The 21,721-nt window shown below is 44.6% G+C and overlaps 1 protein-coding gene across 1 annotated transcript in view; it reads right to left on the reverse strand.

Moving 5' to 3' along the window:
* Positions 1 to 21,721, reverse strand: part of LOC131562501 (calcium-activated potassium channel subunit beta-2) — a 137,904-nt gene that overhangs the window by 115,347 nt on the left and 836 nt on the right. The window lies entirely within an intron of this gene.

Raw genomic sequence — 21,721 nt, forward strand, 5'->3', positions numbered from 1 at the left:
CTCTGTGCTGCTGGGCCCCGCTCTCAGGTGCCAAACCCCCATGACCAGAGCTGTGTCTGAGGCAGCTGGATGTGCCAACCCCTCTAAAAATGGGTGTTTGGGGGGCACTGTTATGCTCATTCTGCACTGGGGGCACAGCTAACTGGAAGTTCTGTCATTATTGTACCAATGCAAGCCCAGGTGGAAATACTGACTTGTGATTTCCCAAAATGCTGGGATCCTGTACAGCAACCTGGGGTGCAACTTCCCTCCTGGAGGGCTGCAGCCAGGGCTTGTGGTCCTTCCAGCTGTTGGAAGCAAAAACCCTTTTGTGGTGGTGAGGCCACCCAAGAGACCCCAGAGAGAGCTGTGTGCTGGCATTTCTGCCTCAGCAGCACCTGCAGAGCATCCTGCTCCCTGTCCTGCTCCCTGTACTGTTCATGTCCTATTCCCTGTCCTGTTCCCTATTCTGTTCCCTATTCTGCTCCCTGTCCTGCAACCTGTCCTGTTCCCTGTCCCGCTCCCTGTCCTGTTCCTTGTCCTCTTCCCTGTCCTGTTCCCTATTCTGCTCCCTGTCCTGTTCCTTATCCTATTCCCTGTCCTGCTGAGCTGCTGGCAGCAGTGGCCATTCCCACTCCTGGCCATTCCCACTCCTGGCACCCTGCAAAGTGCATTTAATGCCCCAGTTGTGCCACCTGCCTTTGTATTCCTCACCCTCAGCATCTTCCAGAGTAATGGTGATTAGTTTAGAAAGGGTATTCAGTGGAAATTCAGAAAATGGTGTTTGGGATAATTTATTTCTCATTTTAAGTGTCTATATAGCCTTTTCATTAGTCTGATTCTTAGTCTTCTGGTGGCTAATTAGGAGGAATAATCACATGCAGCATGGCATTTTCATCACTTCCCCAATAACATAGGCTGATCTGTTTCAGCTGATTTAGGTATCAACTCATTTTCCTTGAAGTATTTCCTCATATGCTACCAAGAAAAGGTGTTTTATTGGCTTTTCCTCATTTCTGAATTGTTCACATTTCTTTTATCTGTCTCATTAAAGATAGGTTCTAGCCATCATTATTTTCAGTTTACTAATTAATGGACATCATCTGTCCAGGATTTGTGCTTGTCTTCCCTCGATACTCGTATAATAAGAATCTTTCATATTCCCTTTAAACCCTTTGACAGCATTCATTCACTCTGATTTTTTTTCCTATCCTTATCATTCCCTGATGAGCTTTAATGAATCTGTATTCTTGTTTGATTCCCCTCCCACCATTTCCTATTCCAGCGCAGGGTTTTAACCTCACATCTTTGAGCAGTCCCTCGTGAAGTGACTGTAACTGTGGCAGATAAAAAACTTTTCCTGCACATTTATTAATCATGCAGATTGTGCATCCTGCCTGCAAGAGACATTAGAGGGGTCATTTCTGGAAATGGCCACTTGTGAATTATGGCCTGGGTCAGGACAGGGACCACTGCCACTGGTCCTCATAAGCTGAGCATCCTCCCATGGGCCAGACAAATATCAGCCATTAACCCCCCTAGAGCAAGCTGCAGTCCCAGAAAATTAATCAGGGTCCTTCAAAGGATCCCTGGCATCCACCCGATCCCCATAAAAAACCTCTTGCTGTCAGTAATTAGTTACTTAAATAATTGTTTACTTAAGTAATTAGTTAATATTTGTATAGTATTTTGAAGGTGTTAAGTGCTCTATAAGTGCACACATTATTTTTGGCATTTAAGGGCCCTTTCTGTGTCTGCTGGCAGTGCCTGGCTCTCAGCATTAATGAATTATGTGACACTGCTTAGTTGATATCTCTCCCCACACCCTACGAAAATAAAACAGAACAAAAAAAGAACCCAAACCCAAACAAACTTACTGTTTGCTAGGAAAGGGAATATCCACCCTTACCACTCCCTTAGGGCAGCAGAGAGCCCCATCCTGGGTCCCTGGTCCAAACTGGACATTGTTGGGTCCTGGGGATGGGGAGCAGAGCTAGGACAGTGTGTCCCACTCTGTTCCAGCTCCAAACCCTCCCCTCACTCCATCATGGCTTGGTGGGATAAGGGAAAAGGCAAATTCTTTTCTTCAGGCCATGTAAGTAATTACATTCTTTACTGTCACCTCTAGAGTGGGAATTTGAATATGAATGATTTTGTTTTTTAAGAGTCACTACATTTCCAGCAGGGACACTGGTGAAGTTATTCTCAAAGTCAGGCTATCAACATATTAAGCAGCCTCTTGATGTGATCTGTCTAAATCAGGTGGAAGTGGTGTTTGTGTTCGTTCTGTTTATGTTGTTCCTACAAACTTACTTAAAGTTCCTGGCTAATTCATTATTCTGGGAGCCTAATGCAAGGCAGCAGGTACTACAGTTCCCCTGCAGAGTCTATTTTCAATATTAATTATCTTGCTGTGCATTAAGTAGTTTTTGTTTTTGCGTTAAAAGGTTTATGAAAATTAGATTATTAAAATGATAAAAACTAATTTTCTCAAGTGTAGCCACTCTGCTAAAAAGAGAAAAATATGTTGACTTAGTTGTCTTGGAAAAATGGCACCATAACTAAATTATCATATGTGGAGGAAGGGAGCAGTGGGAAAGGCTGCTTAATCACAAATGTTGTTGCTGTCCTGCTGGCCACACACTTGTGCTTGTGTTGATGGGTCTGCTGCTCATTTTCATTCCCAATAAAGCAGATTTTTGTCTGAGAAATTAATTTCAGGATATGACAGGCATGGCTATCACTTGCAAAGGCAGCACATCTGCTGCGGAGCTGAGCCCAAGGTGGCAGCAGGGAGTGCTCTGACTGCTTTTCAGGAGGAGTGGGGTGATGAATCCTGCCTGGGGCTGGCTCTGGTTTCAGGGTGTTAGGCTGGGCTGCCCTCTCGCAGGGCCAGCTGTTCCTGGAGGATGAGCTTATGCTCAGAGGAATCTCTGTTACCAACAGCACTGCTGTGCCTCGCTTCCCTTGCTGCAAAATGATGAGGGAGCTCTGAAGGAGAGGGATAAGTCCCAGCCCTGCCTTCTGTGAGACATTGTTATTAGTCTGCTAATGCTGACTGATATCTGGTTTCACTCCTTTGCTCTTTATCCCCGGTGACATCCAGAGGGACTCTGCAGAGCTGGCACAGCTTATTACAATATATTGCTAAATTTGGGGCTGTTGGACCTCAGCAGGTTTGTTGGTTTAATTTTGGCCAAACAGCAGACTCTGAGGTGAGGATTGGATGGTTAAGGAAGATCTATCCATCCCCTTCCTCAGTGAGCCAGGGGGCTGGAAGTGTGATCTGAATGCTGCTGCAGCTCCCAGAGCCCTGCAAGGCTGCCAGCCCAAGCTGCATTTGCTGTCCTGTCCCCTCTGCTGCTTCCATCACCTGTGGGGTGAGAGAGAACCAAGAGGGCAAAGCAGCACAAATGCCATCCTCATCCCTGGGCTCCACATCCTCCCCTGTGATGCTCCCACAGAAGATCCTCTCCTTCCCCCCATCATTATAAACACAGACCTTTAAGTGGCATTACACATTTTGTTATAACAAAGTTTCCTGCCTGTCAGGCAGAGGGATCTGCAGAGAGTTTGCTAATACCAAAGCCATGGGAATTAATGTCACTCTTATCTTTAGCAGTTGTCACCCCCAGTGCACGTGTGAGGATGAAACCAAAAGAGCAAAAGGTGCTTTGTGAGATACCAGAGTAAGCCAAGAAGCTGAGGAATAGCAAGAGAATTGCTCTGATTATTTTTCATGATGCAAATAGCCATTTTATGTGGTCCTGTAGTGGTTCCTGCATTTTGGAGCACTTTCCTTCAATGACTAGCATTCCAAACATAATTTTTTCTATGAGGTTGTTATTGTTAGTGTTATGAACTGTTTATTTGTTGATATCATGCAGTTTTCCAATGTCCTAGAATTTATTATGGGTATTAGAGATGCCAATGTTTATCCACTTTACACCTTCATTATCTGATCTAGCCCCATCATTACTCCAGATACATACAATGGCATTATCACTGTTGCCTTGTTTCATTATAATTCCCCTTTGTTTAGTGCTTTATTTCTAAGAAATAATTTGTTAGAAAACATGCTGGAGCATAACCAGACCCCATATTACATATGTTTGGATCTCAGGCATTTGACAGGAAATATCTGTGACTGAGAGGTGGCACAGCATCTGTTTTACATCAGTGTTCGCCGACTGGGCCAACAGCACAGTTAATGCCAGACTCCAACAGCCTCTGAGAGCCTGAAATATCTGTGCTGGATACCCCAGCCTCCTACATGCCCACAGGGAAGGTTTCCCCCCATGTTGAATATAGTCTGTGTTCTCAGAAAATTAGTGATTTGCCATAGGAATATATGCCTCATCTAGAGTAGAAATGACTGATGTGTATTTGATTTTTTTTTCCCTTAGTTCTTCTGAACTGAACCTCTGTTTCTCTAGACTCAGTGGTAGAGAGGGGAAAAGAGGAGAGAATGGGGTAGGAGGAAATTAAAGCAGGGTTCAGCTGCCCCTGGCTGAGATGGACACAGATGTCACCCTGTCATGGTGGCAACTGTGAGATTTTTATGCTGAGGAGGATTTGAAGGATCAACTCAATAAAAAGTAAAGTCGATACAAGAATGCAGAACACAGAGGGGCCAGAAGGACAGCTGTGACATGTGTGACATGAGGGGACTCCTGATAAAGGAAACTGCCTGTCCACCCTAGTGCTCCCAGCCTAGGACAAATCACTGAATGTCCTGCTTGAGAGAAAGCAGTGACAAAGCTGACCTGAATCCATTTTTAGCAGTGATTGTTCTTCTGACTGGAAATGTTTTCAGCCACAGGGAAGCTGCACTTGGCTATGAGCAGGTTCTGCCTTGCTGGATCCCCAGCAGGTCATCAGTGTGAGGTGGTGGGATGCCACCAACACTCCAGGAGGACAGGCTGGGTTTGTTCAGCAGCCTGGGCTTGTTCAACAGCCCTTCCTCTGATTGCACCGTGTAGCTCATGGCAATCATTGGCCAGAAGTAACACAGAGTCACAGGAGGTCTTGTAAGAGCATCTGCTGCAATAAAAGCAGATTATTGTATCTGTATTTTAGGGAAGCTTGCAGTGAGTCTCAGTTTGTAACCCCAAACACAGCCTTTCATTCCTCTCAAAAGCTGGAAGGGAAAAGTCCCAGATTCTCAGCTTGTGAGGTGTCATTAATAAACAACCCCTGGAGAAAATACCAGAAACAGTGTTTTGGAACAAATGACATGATTAAAAAAATATATTTCATCCAGCAAGTAATTATCACACCCGCTGACATTTGCTAAGATATAATTCAGTGAAAAATAGAACCTGTGTTTCTGCTATAAATTCTGGCTCAATTCCCACAGATACCAATCCTCAATCTTTAGCCAAAATTTGCTGAGACATTGTCTGACACAGAAAATGGACTCTGAGTTCTAATGTAAAAGCTAATTACAGGAGGTACTGCAAGACAGGGCAAGAGATTATGCCTGTAGTGCTTAAGAAGACAGGGTTTGGTACCCATTCTTTTCCAGAAAAAGACCTCCCAGATATCAGTAACACTGCTTAGATGCAGAACATGCCCACAGACACATCCTACTCCAGTATTGAAAAGCATAAATTGCTTTCTCTCCTCTTCACTCAACCCCCAAACACCTGCAGCAGTACCAACAAATACCATAAAAATTAGAAATAACATTCCAGTTCTGAATGCAGAGAAGCTGGGGTATGTCTGTTCACACAGGGGGAGGTGTGAGGATTTGGCTGATAGGTGAGAAGTCAAGATTGATTCTGTATAACATAATATTTGGAAATCCTGTCTATCTGTTCATCAGGAATGGCTTCATACCTGGGCAGAGGTGACAGCTGGGGCAGTCAGGGCAGCAATGCCCATCTTGGGACAGCAGAATATCGTGGGGGGCATTGATGTCTCTGCAGGCATTGAGACCTTTGGCATCAGGTCTGGATTCCCAGGTGCCTTTTCCCTGCTTAGCACCAGGAAGCTGCACTTGGCTTTGACAGTTTTGCCTGCAGGCTGTGTGAAACTGCACAGCAATGAGGGGGCTGCCAAAGGCAGGGTAACAGCAGGGCTCTGGACTGCAGGGAAAGTGCTGCAAAATGCACTTTTGTGGGGGAGCTGCTCTGCACTGAAGGCTCAGCCGGCCGTGGCAGTTGTGGGAGCCAGCAGGGGCTGGGAGTAGCAGTGCCAGCTCCCAAACATCCACAGAGGCACCAGGAGAGAGCTCAGGGACCCCCACCCAGTGCTCAGCTTCCATCACAACCCCCTGAGTGACCCGGAGCAAATGTTGTCCTTCATTACAGGGAAAGGAGAAATAGAGACTTTGGCTCTCCAGAGCTTTGTCAGGGAGGTGGCACAGCCTGTGGTGGAAGGGGCTGTAAGGCTCCTCTTGCTCCCTGCTGTTTCTCCAGCACCATTTCTCATTCAGGACATGGTTTGACATGGCAGAGCAGTGGATAGGGGCCATTCTTTAGTAGGTTTCTCTCCATGCAGAGCTGTTGTGTGTATCTGGCCAGTTCCTGCTGGATTGCCAGGACACTGCTGCAGCTGGATGGAGCTGTAGTTCCTGCCAGGCTCTCTTTTCTGTATGCTGCAGTGGCAAGAGCCAAACATCCCAAGGTTAACAAGGCTTTTCCTCCCCTGAGGTTTTGCCTGCTGTGTCTCAGGATCACCTGTGTTGGACTGTGCTCTACAAGAGCACCTTCTGGTTGCTCCCCTCACTGCACCCTAGCACAGCTCTCTGCCACCCAACTAATTCTCATGGCATGCCTGGGACCTTCCCATCCTGTGAGCAGCATCACACAACTCTCACATTTCAGCGTGCAAAGACCACCAGAGATCACATATAGGCATTAAAAGCACTTGTTGAGAGTTCTCAGATGGAAAAATTAAAAAGCTGTTCTCCAAGGTTTGTGCCTGATCACACACCATCCCTGCCCTAAGCTGAGATTAATGTTTCAAAGGAAACACAGTGTCCTGTGGGCACTTTCAGAAACATCCTGCAGAGCAGCTGAACCAGGGTAAACTTATTAAAGGCACAATCTTCTTGCTTCTCTCTCTGCAGCACATATGGGAATAAACCCCTTATGTAAGTCTACATGTGCTATCAGGGATGCAATGTGAACTTTGGTAGTTCTCATTACCCAGGGACAGGGAGGTCTGTCAGCCACTGTTACAATGCCAGCACATATTTGTGTGATGGTGTTGAGGGCTCCTCTGGCCACAAAGAACTCATGCTAAGTCCTGCCCAGCATGGAATTCACACAGGAAAAGATTTAATGCAGAATATATGGATGGTGGGGAGACAAAATCCTCTTCCTCGATTGTCACAGCTGGCATGGGATCAGCTGGGTATAGAGCACCTTAAATTTGTGTCCCTTGGGGCATCAGGAAAGGAGCAGCAACACCTCACCTGAATGCAAGGTGAAAATCACTGTGTGGCAGTAAAGAGGAAAACTGAGGCTGCCCTTGGGAAACAAGGGAATATTTGTCACTCATTTAGGAAACAGCAGGGTAGGACTTGCATGTTGGCTAAATGTCTGAGTAAAGTTCCTGGAGGAGAAGGGATTAATGTGTTTTCTGGTAGATGTTCTAATTTTCCATCACACTGTGGCAAGCTTAGGGTGGTCATGACATGCTTTGTGATAGTGATCAATATCTAATTAGGCAAAATGCTAATTTGCTAGTGCCTGAAGCCTTAACCCTCACTCTCCAGAGTCAGCCCCAGGTGCATTACTGCTGTCTGTGAAAAATCACTTGTGTCCTCGCCCTTGACCTGGCAGGGTTAACTCCTATCTGACAATGCCACTAGTTCAGTTTAACCTCTTTTTCCTTTGTGTGAAAAGCTAAACCAAGGCTCTCCTTCAGCCAAAACATGAAGCAGAAGGTGATGCTCAGGCAGATGTGATGGGGTAGCTGTGCCCGGTGTGCTGTTTATGCAAGAATTAACACCACACTTTTAAAAAGGCACATTTTGGTGATCCAGAGCTGCTGTAGTTTCCTCCTGCATCGTGAAGAAGCTGCTGCCATCCCTGTCCCGTTTTTCCTGCCGGGGAATCCATAGCTGGTAGTAGAGCAGCACCTAGAGGTGGATGCCAGGGACAGCCCTGCCCAGGGGGCTCCGCACGGAGGGGCACAGGGGGCTGAGGAGAGGCGCTGCCGGGCCCAGGGAGCAGCCACACCACTGCAGGGCTGTGGCCAAGAGTGTCCCAGAGTTTCCCCAGTGTCCCAGAGGACTTGGGTTAAAGCAGAATGGACCCAACCTTCCTGGATCTCAGGACCATTCATACCTTGTACATCAGACCTGCCAGATCTATGAGGCCAAAGAGACCACCAGAAATTATTTCTGTGGGAGTCTTCTGATCACTCACCTTCCCAGCAGGTAGGGAAGGGGAAAGGGCAACCAATTTTTACTCAGTGACTCCTCCTTCTCTCCTTGAACCAGAGGTTCCTTGTTCACCTTGCTGCTCACTGGGATACAGCTGCCTTCTACATGGCTGTTTCTTCCAGCTTTTTCTAAAAGATAAAACAGTCCTTTACATCTGATATTTTCTTCTTTTCCTCACAAAACTAGTTTTGTATTCCAATTAAGCCACTTCTCTGACATTAGCTGCTCCATAAACCAAGAAACCAGCTCATCCTTTGCAGCCTTTTGCCAATGCTGTGGATCTGCACTTGCTTTGGTATTTAAGCATTCTGGAGAAAATAGGGATGCTAGAAATAGTGCAAAGGGAAAATGAACAAAAGCTGCCCTTCCTACATGTGTCACTGGCCATCAGCAGACAAGGAAAGCACCAGGAGGATGTGGCACGGACTGAGGCCCTGCCCCAAGGGATATTCCTGACCTTAGAGCTGTTCTGCCTCTGCTAGGATTATATCTCAGTTTAAATAAGATCAACACTAAGGTTGGAAAAGCACACATAAAACTGGTCTGCTCTGAGAGGAGACTGCAGCATTAAATCTCAGAAAACTGGAAGGCAGTGCCTTTAGGTGTCAGCGACTGTAATGGGCATTGTGTTTTCACCTACTGGTTCCTAATGTGCTGGTCACCAGCCTGAAATAACCAGGGGCCCTTTCTCACTCCTGCAGCCACTGCTGAGTCACTAACCAGCACTCCTGGCTGCTTTGGGCTATTGAGAGCCCTAGGACAGAGTGGAGGTAGTTCTGTGGTTACTGAAGGGGAAGGGGAAATGCACCTCACTCTCATGTGATGAGCAGCAACATCGTGCAGCTCTGGAAATTCCTCATTTCTTAATCAAAACCAGAAATTCCAGCAACAAATGGTGGATAGAGCCATGCAGGATTAGTAAAGTCAATAAAGCATGTCAGCAAACAAATTTATTTTTAACACTCATGAACAAGACTCTGTGCAGCTAGAATGATTTGCAAAGATCAGGACTGTGCAGGTGTACCTGAGGCTGTTGCTTTCTCTCCTACTTGACCAGCAGCATTGAGAGACCTCTTTCTTGCTTTTGGGAGCAGCATAATGAAGGGAAGGATTTATCTCTGTTTCTGACTTTCAAAGGAATAAAGCCAGTAGAAGTTTGATTCCCACTCTGTCATTAGCTTTTAAGACTAAAAAATCTGAGCTCCGTAACTTGGTTTTCCTTTCTAGGAGAAGAGAGATGGCTCAATCCCATCTCCTGGTCCAACAAGGCACATTTCGTGCTATCCAAAGTTTTCCTTTCCAACATCTAGCTGGTATCCTCAAATGAGCATCTCTGCTGCTGCAGCTTTTCTTAACCCTTTGGGAAAAAAGGAAAAGCTTTCTGTAATCTACCTCTAAAGTATTTGTCTAGATGAATGAAAAGGGCTAAAGGAAGATACACTCAACAGAGGAAGTTGCATAATTGCCAACAAAGCATATCCTGTGCAGGCCCAGACACTGCTCTGCAGAGAGGCCAGCTCTGGCAGTAACTTCCCTGATGCTAATAAATTAATGTGTGTATTTTATCAAACCTATGGAATTGATAAGGGCAAGTGGCCAGCTGGAATGTGTCAGTGCACTCCACAGCCCTTGGCTGGCACTGCTGGTCAGGCACTGCCGATAAGGCCAGAACACACGAGTGCCACAGGGGGGGAGCTGCTGCCAATGAAGGGCCCTGCAGAGCCCCTGCTCACCAGATGCTTCAAGAGGTTCATTAATTGCTTAAAAAGCAGCAGATGAACCGAGGGTTCGCTCAGAAACACAGAAAGAAGCGGAGCAGGAGCGTTTGCAGTGGGGTTTCATGGCAGCTGGAGCAGCTGGTGGGCAGCAGCTGGGCTGGGCAGAGCCAGCAGCAGGGTGGGCTCTGTCTGCTCACACCTCTTGGCGTTAATCCAATCTGCTGGGCTCCTCCTTCTTCAGAACTTCTGTGGGAGATCAGCTGTGGCGTGTGTTTAACTCTTGGAAGGTGGCTGAGAGGCTGGTCTGGAACCCACTCTAACAGGGAAACCCTCAGAGCCTGTGCCTTGATTTTGCAGACTGTCAGCAGCCTTGGCTGGTTTTTCAGTAGGTATTGGGTCTGATGGTGTGCTCCTTATTTGCAGTGAAAGGGACACAAGTAGTAGCTGTCTTGTTCATTGTCATAAATGACTACTGAAGTCAACACTGGCTGTGAGAGACATTTCCCTCATTGAATTAATTCAGGTGTGCAAGGTTTCATTAAATACATGGAACATATATTGACCAATTGCTGCAAATCCTCTCCTAACTGCAGTTATTCCTTCTTGTCCTTTACTTATAAACTGAATCCATACTGGAACTGTACAAGTGGCAACTCACTTAAAAGCTAACAGTAATGTTGTGTTTCCAAACTCACAAATAGGAATTACTTAGCCTCCATAGAGGAAAAGGTTGTATTTCCCATCCTAAAGGTTTAAGCCCAAACCTTGCCTAGGGTCTCTTCTGTTTCCTAAGACTCAGGAGGCAGCTCTCCTGTACTCCAGCCCAGCTCTGTAACTACAGGGCTATTCTCTAATCTCTTATTCCTGAAAGCCATTACTCTATAAACATGATAAATAGACTGCTAGAAATGTTTAGCATTGAATATTCCTGAAGCATAATTATTCCAGCCTCCCTTGGCAGCAGAAACATTACTCTTATGTCAAAGATGAGGAAACAGGGTCACAGTGCTTTGTCCAAGCTTGTAGGACTGCTCAGCCACGGGCTGTGATCCCAGGTCAACCCTGTGAGCTGTGTTCCAGCTACTGCCAGTGAATTAAATAACAGCTCAGTGGAAGAGGAAAATGAAGCAGTACTGCTGAGGAAGACAAGGTATGGTTTTCAATGAGATTTGAAAATTGAGACAGGAGTTGATTAGGTTGATATCACTGTGCAATCTAGAGATGTGAAACAACCAGTTCTCCACAGCTGGGCTGGTGGGAATATCGACCAGGTGGAATTACTGCTCCTGAAATGCAGTTAGCTGCCATACTGCAGTGCAGCTTGGAGAGGCTTTTTCTGTCATGGGGGGGAAGAAACAAACCTTTCCTTCTCTGACCCCAAAATCTTAGGGAAACCTGGTGCAGTAACATACTACTTACATTTTCCTTGACTGCTTTGCAAAGAAAATAATGCCAGAGGAGCAATGGACACACAGTGGAGAAGAGAAAGTTTATAGGGAATAACTGTTAACAGTATAAGGAACACATCTGTAGCGTCAGGCTATAACTATTCTGCAATGGGAGAAATTGCAGGAAAGACAATATTTGAGTTTGCTGAGCCCCTGAGTGTGATCCCTCCTGTCCCTGGCACAGGCTGTGCCTTGGTTGTGGTTCAGGTGGGCTGGATGGAGGAGAGAGCTGGGGGCAAAGCCCCTGGCTGTGCTTGCTCTGCAGGCCCTGTGGCTGAATACCATGGGGCAGGTGACTGAACTCCCTTTGCAGACTGCAGGGAATGGCAGGTGACAACAGGGCAGAGTGACACTGACAGCAGGCTGAGAACTGCACTGAGCTGACAATTGGCAGGGAGAGACAGGGGTATGCAAACACCCACACCCTAAATGTGCAAGACATAAGGCAGAGAAGGAGGATTATGGATGCTGAAACTTTTGAAATGCCAGTTGTCCAAGAATGTCTGTCTTTGCTCTGATGCTCCCTCTCCAAGTACATTGTTAGTGGTTTGCTACATGAAATCCAGTTCCAGCTGACTGACACCTATCAAACAAGGCACACCATGGATTGTGTATCAGCCTGGTGAACTGAGGAGCAAGAAAATAAATCCCCATTTCTGAAAACTGTCTTTAAAAAAAATTAAACCCTACACAAACAAAAATTACAAACAAGATGCCTGTGCATCTCATGCTTTTACAACTGTATGACCAAATACAGCTGCTCTCTACTCACACATGCCTGCTTGTTCTGCCTGAGTTAATGGGGTACCTGGAGCCCAGGAGGGTCCCCTCTGATGAATCCTCTGCAGTTCACATTATGAAGTGTTGTCTGCAGAAATACTTTATAATTTTATAATACAAAAATTACACACCCTTTACACACCATGATGGCCCAGTGGGATGAGTGAGCTGAATAGGGTTGCACCACTAGTGGAGGTTTACCTGCTCCTTTCCAAACTGGAAAACCACATTTTGTTTAAATGGAATTGCTTAGGGACTATTTAAAAACTAGCTTCCAAGGGTTTGGGAAACTTTGCTACAAGTTTATTTGGTTGCAGTATGGTCCCTGTCAAAGCACCCAGCCTCTCGTGTGCCCTGCTCTGCCTTTGGTGCTGCTGGAATCCTGTTTCCTCTGTGATGAGGAACCTGCAGAGAGCAGATGGGTTCCTTGCTCTGGCTGCTCCCAGGGATGCTCCTGCTGTCCAGGAGAAGCCTGGCCCCTGGGAGCCCTGGCAATGGCTCTGTTTGGGGGGCTTGGTGGCTGAGGGGGACATGGCATGTGGAGGAGTTGGAGACAGTCAGGGTACCGAAGGTTTCATGGAACACCAGCAGGATTTCTGGATGGCTGTGCACAAGGGTGAATTTATATGGATTTTCTGCTGCCTCAAAAAGGAGAACAGGCAGAGAAGCAGGGATGAGGGGGAAAGGATCAGCATTGATTAAGCTGACAGCTCTGCTAATGTCACTGTGGACACAGCCACTTTCCTTTCCTTTGCCAGCAGCAACTTCAATAATAAGATGCAGAGGGAGAAGGAGGGAACGTTGCTGCTCACAGTGCTGCTGGCAGTATTTAGATGAGAATCTGGTGCTGTGATGGATGGCCATGATGCAAAGATACATAGTGATCAGGGCTCTGGAAATGCAGGCAGATTAAGTTGGACTGTGCCTGACTGCTCTGAAGGTGACTCCACTGAGAGCCAGTGGTTACATGCTAATCTCTTTTTGCTCCCCACAAATAATATTTGTGCAGGACTCACAACAGTCCTTGCAAGTATGCTGGCAGGTTCTGCTTTCTCATTTTGGCCTAGATCTGCTCTCTGGGCTGTGGAGTTCACAGGCAGAGGGGAATTTGTTTGGTCCTGACAAGCCAAGGTGCACATCAAGCCTGGGCAGAGCAGAGTGATGCAGCTGTCCTGTCTCCTGCCCCTGGTCCCCAGTGTCCCCACTGAGCAGGCTGGCTGAATGGCTCTCTTGTCTCACCATGGGCTGCAGACAAACTAAATTCTTGAGCTCTGTACTGTTTTGTAGGAGTCTTTTTCCTAATTTTACTTTCTGGCAGGTAAGGAGGGGTGATACGGCTCTGCCCAAGCACTTCTAGCTTTAGGGCAAGGCAGTGTGTTCCTGGTGGGTCTGGAATGTGCTTGCAGGCTGTGTGAGATGGGACAGTCTTTGTCAGATTCACAGACACAAGTTAGGGCTGGATTGAGCAGGGATAAACCACAAGCAGGGAGTGTGAATCATGGTGACTGTGCCCTGTGCCTGTACCTAGCCTGAGGAATGAAATGAAATCTTTTTACACCCACAGTTTTAGCCCTAAACCACCACTTTAGAAAAAGAGGAGGGTGATATAGAAATACTGTCCAGGCTGGTTGGTGTTATCATTATCATTATCATCAGCATATGGGTTTGCACACTGAGTTTAATTGTAGTTACTAACAGTGTCCACCAAATCTTGTACCTCACATGGTGGCTCTTAATTCTTACATCAGACTGCTGGACTGGGATTTAGGGCTCATTCCATCCACTTTCATGGACAGCTTCAGATTAAATAAGAGATGTTTCTGGTTTTATAAACTTCATGTGTATTTGGCAAAATTATCTCTAATGGGCAGCTCTGAGAAGAACCATTTTTATAAATACCCAGATATCATTATTTGGATCCAGATCTTCAAGGTCATTATGAAGAGGTAATCTTTGATATCTTTCAAAGCACCAAGTCAGGCTATTTCCAAGCAGGTTTCTTCTTGGAAATGAATATAAAGCTTTAGTTTTAATTCCATAGGAGTGAAACTGAAAATTATTAACATCTCCAACACTAGACTTCACATATAGAGCATTGTGGATATGTATCTCATGTCTCCACTTAGCCAGGGGCACTGTCTTTGCTGTCTCTTTCATCCAAGGAGAAAAGGAATTTGTTAGGATGGCAAATGTTCTCCCATTCTTGCAAATTAGCATTAGAGCATCACTATAGAAATATTCCATGCTATCTGGATTATGGCAATTAAATTTCTATCAATGAAAGCTGTTTTCTGAACTAATATTTAAAGAAGATGAGAGAGAGATGTCTACATGAGGGGCATTACTAAACAGATTTCAGTATTTATTTTTCTGACGGAGATTCTGTTTCTCCTGAAAGGGTAATGTACATCCATCTTGCAAGGAGTTTCCTTAGAGGGTTTAAATGAAGAGTGAAGCTTTGAGAACAAAGTGAAAATGGAAGAAATATACTGCCACAGGAAGATCAAAAATGAGGCACTTGGGGCTTCAGAGAGTTATCATTAATCCCCTCCTGCCCAGAGGGCATTCCTGTGTGACCATCAAAGTGACACACATGCAGCAGCCTGGCAGTTTGCCACAGCTCTGGGTTTGATGGACTTTGCTCTGGGGATGGCTGAACCTCCAGCTGTTCAGAATGGCAGCTTGTTTTCCTCAACAAATTCACTCCCATGTTTATCTAACCTATCTGGAGCCACAAAAGTCGATTATAAATTGTTTCAAGCGTGTTTTCAACACCTTTTCCTTACCAAAACCTGGAAACACAAGCAGCCATCAAAACCTGAGAGCTTGTCCTGCCTGAGCAGAGCTTTGCCTTTAGAGTAGGATCAATGTCAAGCCGGGGTTGTACTGCCTAAGACTGCTGTTGTACTTATGGCTTAACAAAATGTGTAATAATGTTCACTCATTAGTATGGGGTGGAAATGCAGGTGTGCGTCTGTCTGGTGTGCTGATAAGGCTGTGAGGGTGACATTTACCCCCAGGACAGCACTAAGAAGTCCCTAGCTGGATCTGTGAGGGAGTACTGCCCAAGCAGTTGCCAAGAACATATTTCAAACAGGTGAAAGGAGGCAAAGGTCAGAAATAAACTCCAAGAGGCAAAGTGAGCTCTTTTTCAAAGTGAGGAGAGCTCAGGGATAGAGCTGAGGGTCTCACTGAACCAGCAGTGCCTGAAATGGTTTGGTTCTGTTCACCTCATTAGCTTGGGCATTCTCCAGATCAAGGGATTTAGAGCACTGAAAAACTGTTTAATAGTAACTGACAAAATGTAAGCATTGATTCTGAAAATGCTGCACAGGTATGATGAAAGAGTAGGTACATGATGGATGGCAGAAATGTGGGAAGCACTTGTTTGGCTTTGTTTGGGTGGAGTAAAGGATGAGAGAGAGGGAAAGAAAAGGATCTCCTAACAGTAGCATGAATGTGAACAGTGTGAGATACACTCAGACCACATAACAAATTCAGAGCCTCCTTTCCCACCCTGTGCAGCTGCTCACAGATATAGGGATGGTTACCTAGACAATAGCTGATGCCTGCAGATAAAATGTTTATTTGCTTTTATATAAAAAGTGAGCTGGAAGTACAGCTCATGATTGCAAACTGGGAAAGAGAACAGATCTTTCCAAAGCTACTGCCAATCCCCTTACAAGGACAAGATTGGACTCCTGCACGTACAGAAGAGCAACCCATGACTCAACACGTGGATCTGGACAGAATTGCACTCACAGGTTTTTATTCATTATGACTCCTAAGCTCCAAAAATAAGAGCTTTCAAAAGAAAAGAAAATTAAAAAGACACCAGGGGGGTGATGTCAAAAAACTACCAACAAAACAACCCTTCTGAAATAGAAATAATGGGAACAACTGTACATATTTCTCAGCAGTGAAAGAACTAAAACTCAGGTGTATTCTGACTCAGATAAATCTTAAGTTTCCCCTGTGTACAATTGAGACTGAAAATTGGAGAAGGACTGATGTGAGGAGATGAAAGTTTCCTCACCAGATGAGGACTTGGCACTTCTTGCTCAAATATACTTATTTTCAAGTCTATTTGCTTTGTGATTGCTCTAAATCCAGGGCTTTCAATCTCTTAACAAAACTCCTGAGCACAGTAAATGCACTGAGATTCAGGGGAACTCTCACTGGAGACAGCAGGAGCTGCTGTTGCCAGGGATTGCACTCATTGTGGGTGGGAGTGGAATGGGTGAGGTTTCCTCTCCCTTTGCTCCATTTCCCAGTGCTACCAGTAACACTCAGACCAGTGCTGCATCATTTCCAAGCAGCCTCAACACCTGGAACCGGTGAGCTCATTATCCTGCAGGCAGGCAAGGCCAGGACACCCCCAGGAATTCAGGGTTACCTGCCTTAACCTGGCTCATGTTTGAGTACGCTGATAGCAGCCTCTCAAAAGAGACCAAAGTTCTCAGGGCTCAGCTGGAGAATAAGGTCAGGAACTGACATTTTTTATAGTAGTTTTTAGAATTTCTGCCTCCAAACATACAGATGAAGTCCACTCCCTCACTTAATATTGTGACAGGAATTCTAATGCAATGAGGAATATGTGCCACACAAGCAGTACCACAGACTAGGGTAGGCAACTGGGTATTTTCTACAGAGGCTGTGAAATGGATAATTTTTGCATGCACAACCTTTCTGCTGTGGGGAGAGATTTCAGCTCTTCAGTTGTCTGAAAACACAGACAATAACTGGCCATGCATGGAGCCTGTTAGCTCTCCTCCAGAGCTCATGGCTGCTCATAAATGCAAACAAAACAGCCCAAACACCAGTCCAAACTGGCCTCATCTAAACCAGCCTCCATCATTTGTCTTGTTTGTGGACTAACACAGGGCCAGCTGTCTGGTTAGTGAGACAGAAGCATTAAGGTAGAGAAATCATGGAAAAGAAAGACTGGGAGGCCCCTCAGGGGGTCACTTGGTCCATCTACTGCCCCATGGCAGGTTCAGCTTTACCTGCACCACTTCTCTGTTTTGCCTAACCTGTTTTCCAAAATAATTTCCAGAATTCCTGAATCACACACCACTTCATTAAGTATAAAGTAAAATATGTGCTTCATGAAAAATAGAGCTGTTCAGCCAGCAGCTTCTGTCTAGGGAGTTAATGTGCTGTACAACATCCACTGTGTGGTTTCCTAATGCTTTGAGGAATCTCACTGATCCTTTGGGGTCATGCAGATCTCAGGAATGGGAAATGGAAGATACAGGCTGACATTTGCCTGTGAGGTTGTTATTGGTAATGTGCATAGGTGAATTTTAGCTGGATGGGGTTTTTGGTGTGAAGTATTTATGCAGTTGGCTTTAAGACCTCGACTGGAACAAAAGGGATTGGGCCCCTACTGAGCAGCTCTCAGGTAGTGCTCATTAGTGATCTCACTGAGGTTACTCTCCTCTTTCTTTGCCTTCCCAGGGCATAAGGTAAAATTGGACTAACTCTCTGTTTGGTTCATCCTCTTCTTTTCCTTTTGGTTTTCATCCCTGAGCACATTTTGATGGTGTGCATAAACATGGCCCCACAAAAGGAATCCCCCAGGCTCAGTGTCACCATCACTGGGAGAAGGTTGATGCATGTTCCATGGGGAGCCTCTTCCACACTTCAAATCCAGGGACTTCTCCCCAGGACCTCCTGGAAATTGCACCAAATCTGCTTCCTGCAGCTCAGCATCCCACCAGGGCTGTCACACTGGCACCATCACAGAGCTCACACCAGTCAGTGCCAGGGCAACAGAAGCATTTAAGGATACCACCAGCACATTATGGATTTTAAAAGTTGCTTTTAATATCTAATATCCACATCTTAATCCCAGAAAAATAGCTGAGCTCCTAAACACTCTTGTAGGGACTGTGAGTGGGTGGAAAGGAAGAATGTTTGTGAATGGATGTGAGGAAACAGCAGGGAGATTTCACAGAAGAGGCAATTGAGAGCTAATCCCAGGCTCTGCTGTGTGCCAGTGCCTCTGAATGCTCTTATTTACTGATGAACAGCAATTGACTGATTTGTACTATTTATGTGTTTTAAGCATTTTCCCAAAACTGCATACCTCACAGGAATGTGTGGGACAAATTGGCAATGGAAAGGAGCAATTCTAAAGTAGTCAACAGGCCTGACTGTCATTTTTATTCCACCTGTATATGTAAAGATTTTCAAAAGTAGTTTTAAGGAAAATGAGAATCAACACTCTTGAGCTTACATTGTCTCTTACAATTTGAGGAGCTAGCACACATCTTGCATTCCCTTCTTCACTTCATGGAATATAAAACAGAGAATATTATACTTTAAAAAATAATTCTGGTCTGGCTAACAGCAGGAAAATCCATTATTCCAGTGATGGAGAGTAACAGTACAAGACTTATTTATGCATATCAGGTATTGCAGGTTTTACCATCAATTCCTGACTTGCCAGCAGCTCTCTATGTTACTGGGACTTTCTCCACAGCCTCATATTCCAGCATTTTCCTAGACTGAAGATTCCTAATTTGAGAGACAAGGCTTGATGTTGACCAGAAAAACAATCTCTTCTCTGGCAGATCAAAGCAGAGCAGACACACACACACCCCTTGCTTCCTAGCCCAGGAGTTTCACTTTTTGGCATCACTTCAGAAGCCTTAAGATTAGAAAAGGATATAAGTCAAAAGATTTGAGGCTTTGAGAGGTTGCACTGAAATCTGGGTGTTTGTTGTTTGGGTTTTGCTGATTTTTTTAAAATGTATTTGTTTTTCTTTTTTTGAACCCTATGCAAAGCACTTAAATGAGGTGGAGTTAAGAGACAATGCCAAATTGCTGGCCCAACCCTTGTTACCTTTTTCCCCCTACAAATTATCCTCCTGTTTGGTAATCGCTCTTGTTTGAGATTTGTTTGGGTGTAGCTTTTGTTGGGGTATTTTGCACTGCTCTGAGAATAAGAGAAAGTTGAGGAAGAAGAAATTCCTGGGGGTAGAGGAATTGAGCTAAAATACTATTCTCACATTCAGAACATTCACAGATGCCTTTAATACCATGTATCCAAAAGAAAAACATTTCTACCAGGGGCTTATCTTTGCCACCATTTCTCAACAAATCTCCAGAAGCTTTTGGTTATGCAAGAAACACAGAATATTTCCCCCACTTTTTAAAGCATCCCAGTATAATCAGAAATAAATAGATTACTGTTAGTTTCAACATAATTTCATGCTGTCCAGAAATAAGATGGGAGAAAAACCTTTTAGGTAAAAGCAGAATTTTCATTAAGAAGCAACATGTGAAACACTTTCTTTGTTAAGCATAATTAGCAGTTCAAAGACACTTGCCTTTCAAAGTGTCTGCTTTGATTCCTGTCAGATGCAGAGGTAGTGATATATGACACGACATTCATCAACTAACTCTCAACATAAAATGATGTGATGATTTTTCTCTAATTGAGGGGATGGCAAAGCAAGCTTCTTTTTTTCTTTCTTAAATAAGCTTGAGAAATAATTTAAATGGCTGTCAGATCTCCAGCAGCAGGTAGTAAAACACTGGGTGGAAGATTTTCAAATTTAGTTTTTGCCCATTCCCAATGTTTCTCTTATAGAAGTATTTTACTTTCTGACATGTCAGGTATTACTTATAGGAATTGTTTTTGCCTGTTTTTTAAGACATCTCCTGTTCAAATTTTCCTGCTGACTTCAATTTGCCATTCTGACAGCCTTCTTTGAGACTAGGTGGCTCTTCTGAAATGTATTCCAGCTGAGAGGTTTCAAAATAGTTTCATTTTATTTTTGATCTTCCTGTGACTATCAAGCCTTATGCTGGCCTTTTTTTTCTAGTTGGCTGCTCTGGTGTTTCTTTCTCTTCACTCTCTACTGACTCCCCAGCACGTTTTTATTTTACTGGTGGATATTTTGTGTACTCTTCCTCAGATGCTATTTTTCTTGGTCTCTGGATTCTACAATTCATACGATTCTGCCTTTTTTTTTTTTTTTAGTAGAATAGTAATTAAAATAGTCTAAAATAACTAATATAATAGCCAGCTAGAATGACTCAATAGCAGAAGGACTTGTGAGCATGAACTGCTCACAGCAGAAATCCAAGGTCTGTACTCCAGCTGAGAGCTCAGAAGAGAAGGGGTGACTGGTCCTACATCACCCTCATGTGGCTTTGATGACTGCAATGGGTTATTTCCATGTGCCCAAAACCTGCCCCTTCAGATTTTACACAGGCTGTGGGCAGCATTTCAGGCTGTCCAAAAAGAGAAACTGAAAAGCCAGTAGAAATACTCCCTTATTTAAAATCAGGTTGTGAAAATAACTATTCGGGTTATTTTTAATTCTTTTCTCTGTGTCTGTGGTTCATGGTTTTAGACACAATCCCGGCCTCCCTTCTGGGTTTGTTGCACACACAGGACTTTCTCTCTCTTCCCTTGTTACCAGTGTGGGACTGCCTGTGTTTTTGTCCCAGTGTAGCATACGAAAAGCAAAGTTCTGCAGCAAGAAGTGTCCTGGAAGCCTTGGTGAAAGAGGAAGGTTGTATTTTGGAAAAGCAAATGTTCAAAGCTGCTGCTTTGTGTGGGGTGACTCAGCTGTCTGGGCTTGGGTTTGCCAACAAGAAGGCAGCTAAACTCAGTGTTTCCATGAGCCCAGAGAACAGTCATACTGTCAGCTCTGGTACAGACATGTGAAATCTCCCATCAGCTGCAGTGAACTCTTTGCTATGGAAAGGGATGAATAAAACCAGTTCACACCCCGGCAGGGTGAAGGAACCTTGGGTCTACGTGGGAGAGGAGGGAGAAGGCAGAGGAATGACCAAAAGATAATTTTTATATCCTCATTTCAAGGTTGTCCCTCTGTAACACCCTTGCTGAGTTAGGGTCCCCCCAGAAGTTACATTTCCTTCATGCACCAAAACACAACTCTGCTTTCTGGTACTTTACATGAGGGAGAAGTGTCTGCTCTCTGTGAGCTGGAGAGGAAAATAATCTAAAAATCTGTTGACTTTACATTATTATAGTTGTTTTTTTGATTCTACATTACATAAAATATTTTAGGAATAGGTTCATTCTGTTTCATATATAGACTAGTCCTGTGTCTCTGACCTACAGTTGTTTGCTATCATTTTTTTCCTAGAAAACTTTTCAATAGATATAAAATTGAATTATCAGTAAACAGGAAATGACAATGTTTTCTTTTTTGGAAGTAGAGTCAGCAAACTCCATGAAAAAACAACAGGAGACCAACATACCACAGGTGTGCAGGCAAAACTAACGTAACCGAAAAGTTTGATATTAGAAATACTCATTGAACAGTACAGAAAATAAAAAAAATCTCAGTAAATTTCAAGATTCTTAAAAGATACCTTAGAAAACAGAAAGAAGGAGTGTCAAGAATATTAAG

The sequence above is a fragment of the Ammospiza caudacuta genome, chromosome 11 (assembly GCF_027887145.1).
Source record: "Ammospiza caudacuta isolate bAmmCau1 chromosome 11, bAmmCau1.pri, whole genome shotgun sequence".
Taxonomy (NCBI): Eukaryota; Metazoa; Chordata; class Aves; order Passeriformes; family Passerellidae; genus Ammospiza; species Ammospiza caudacuta.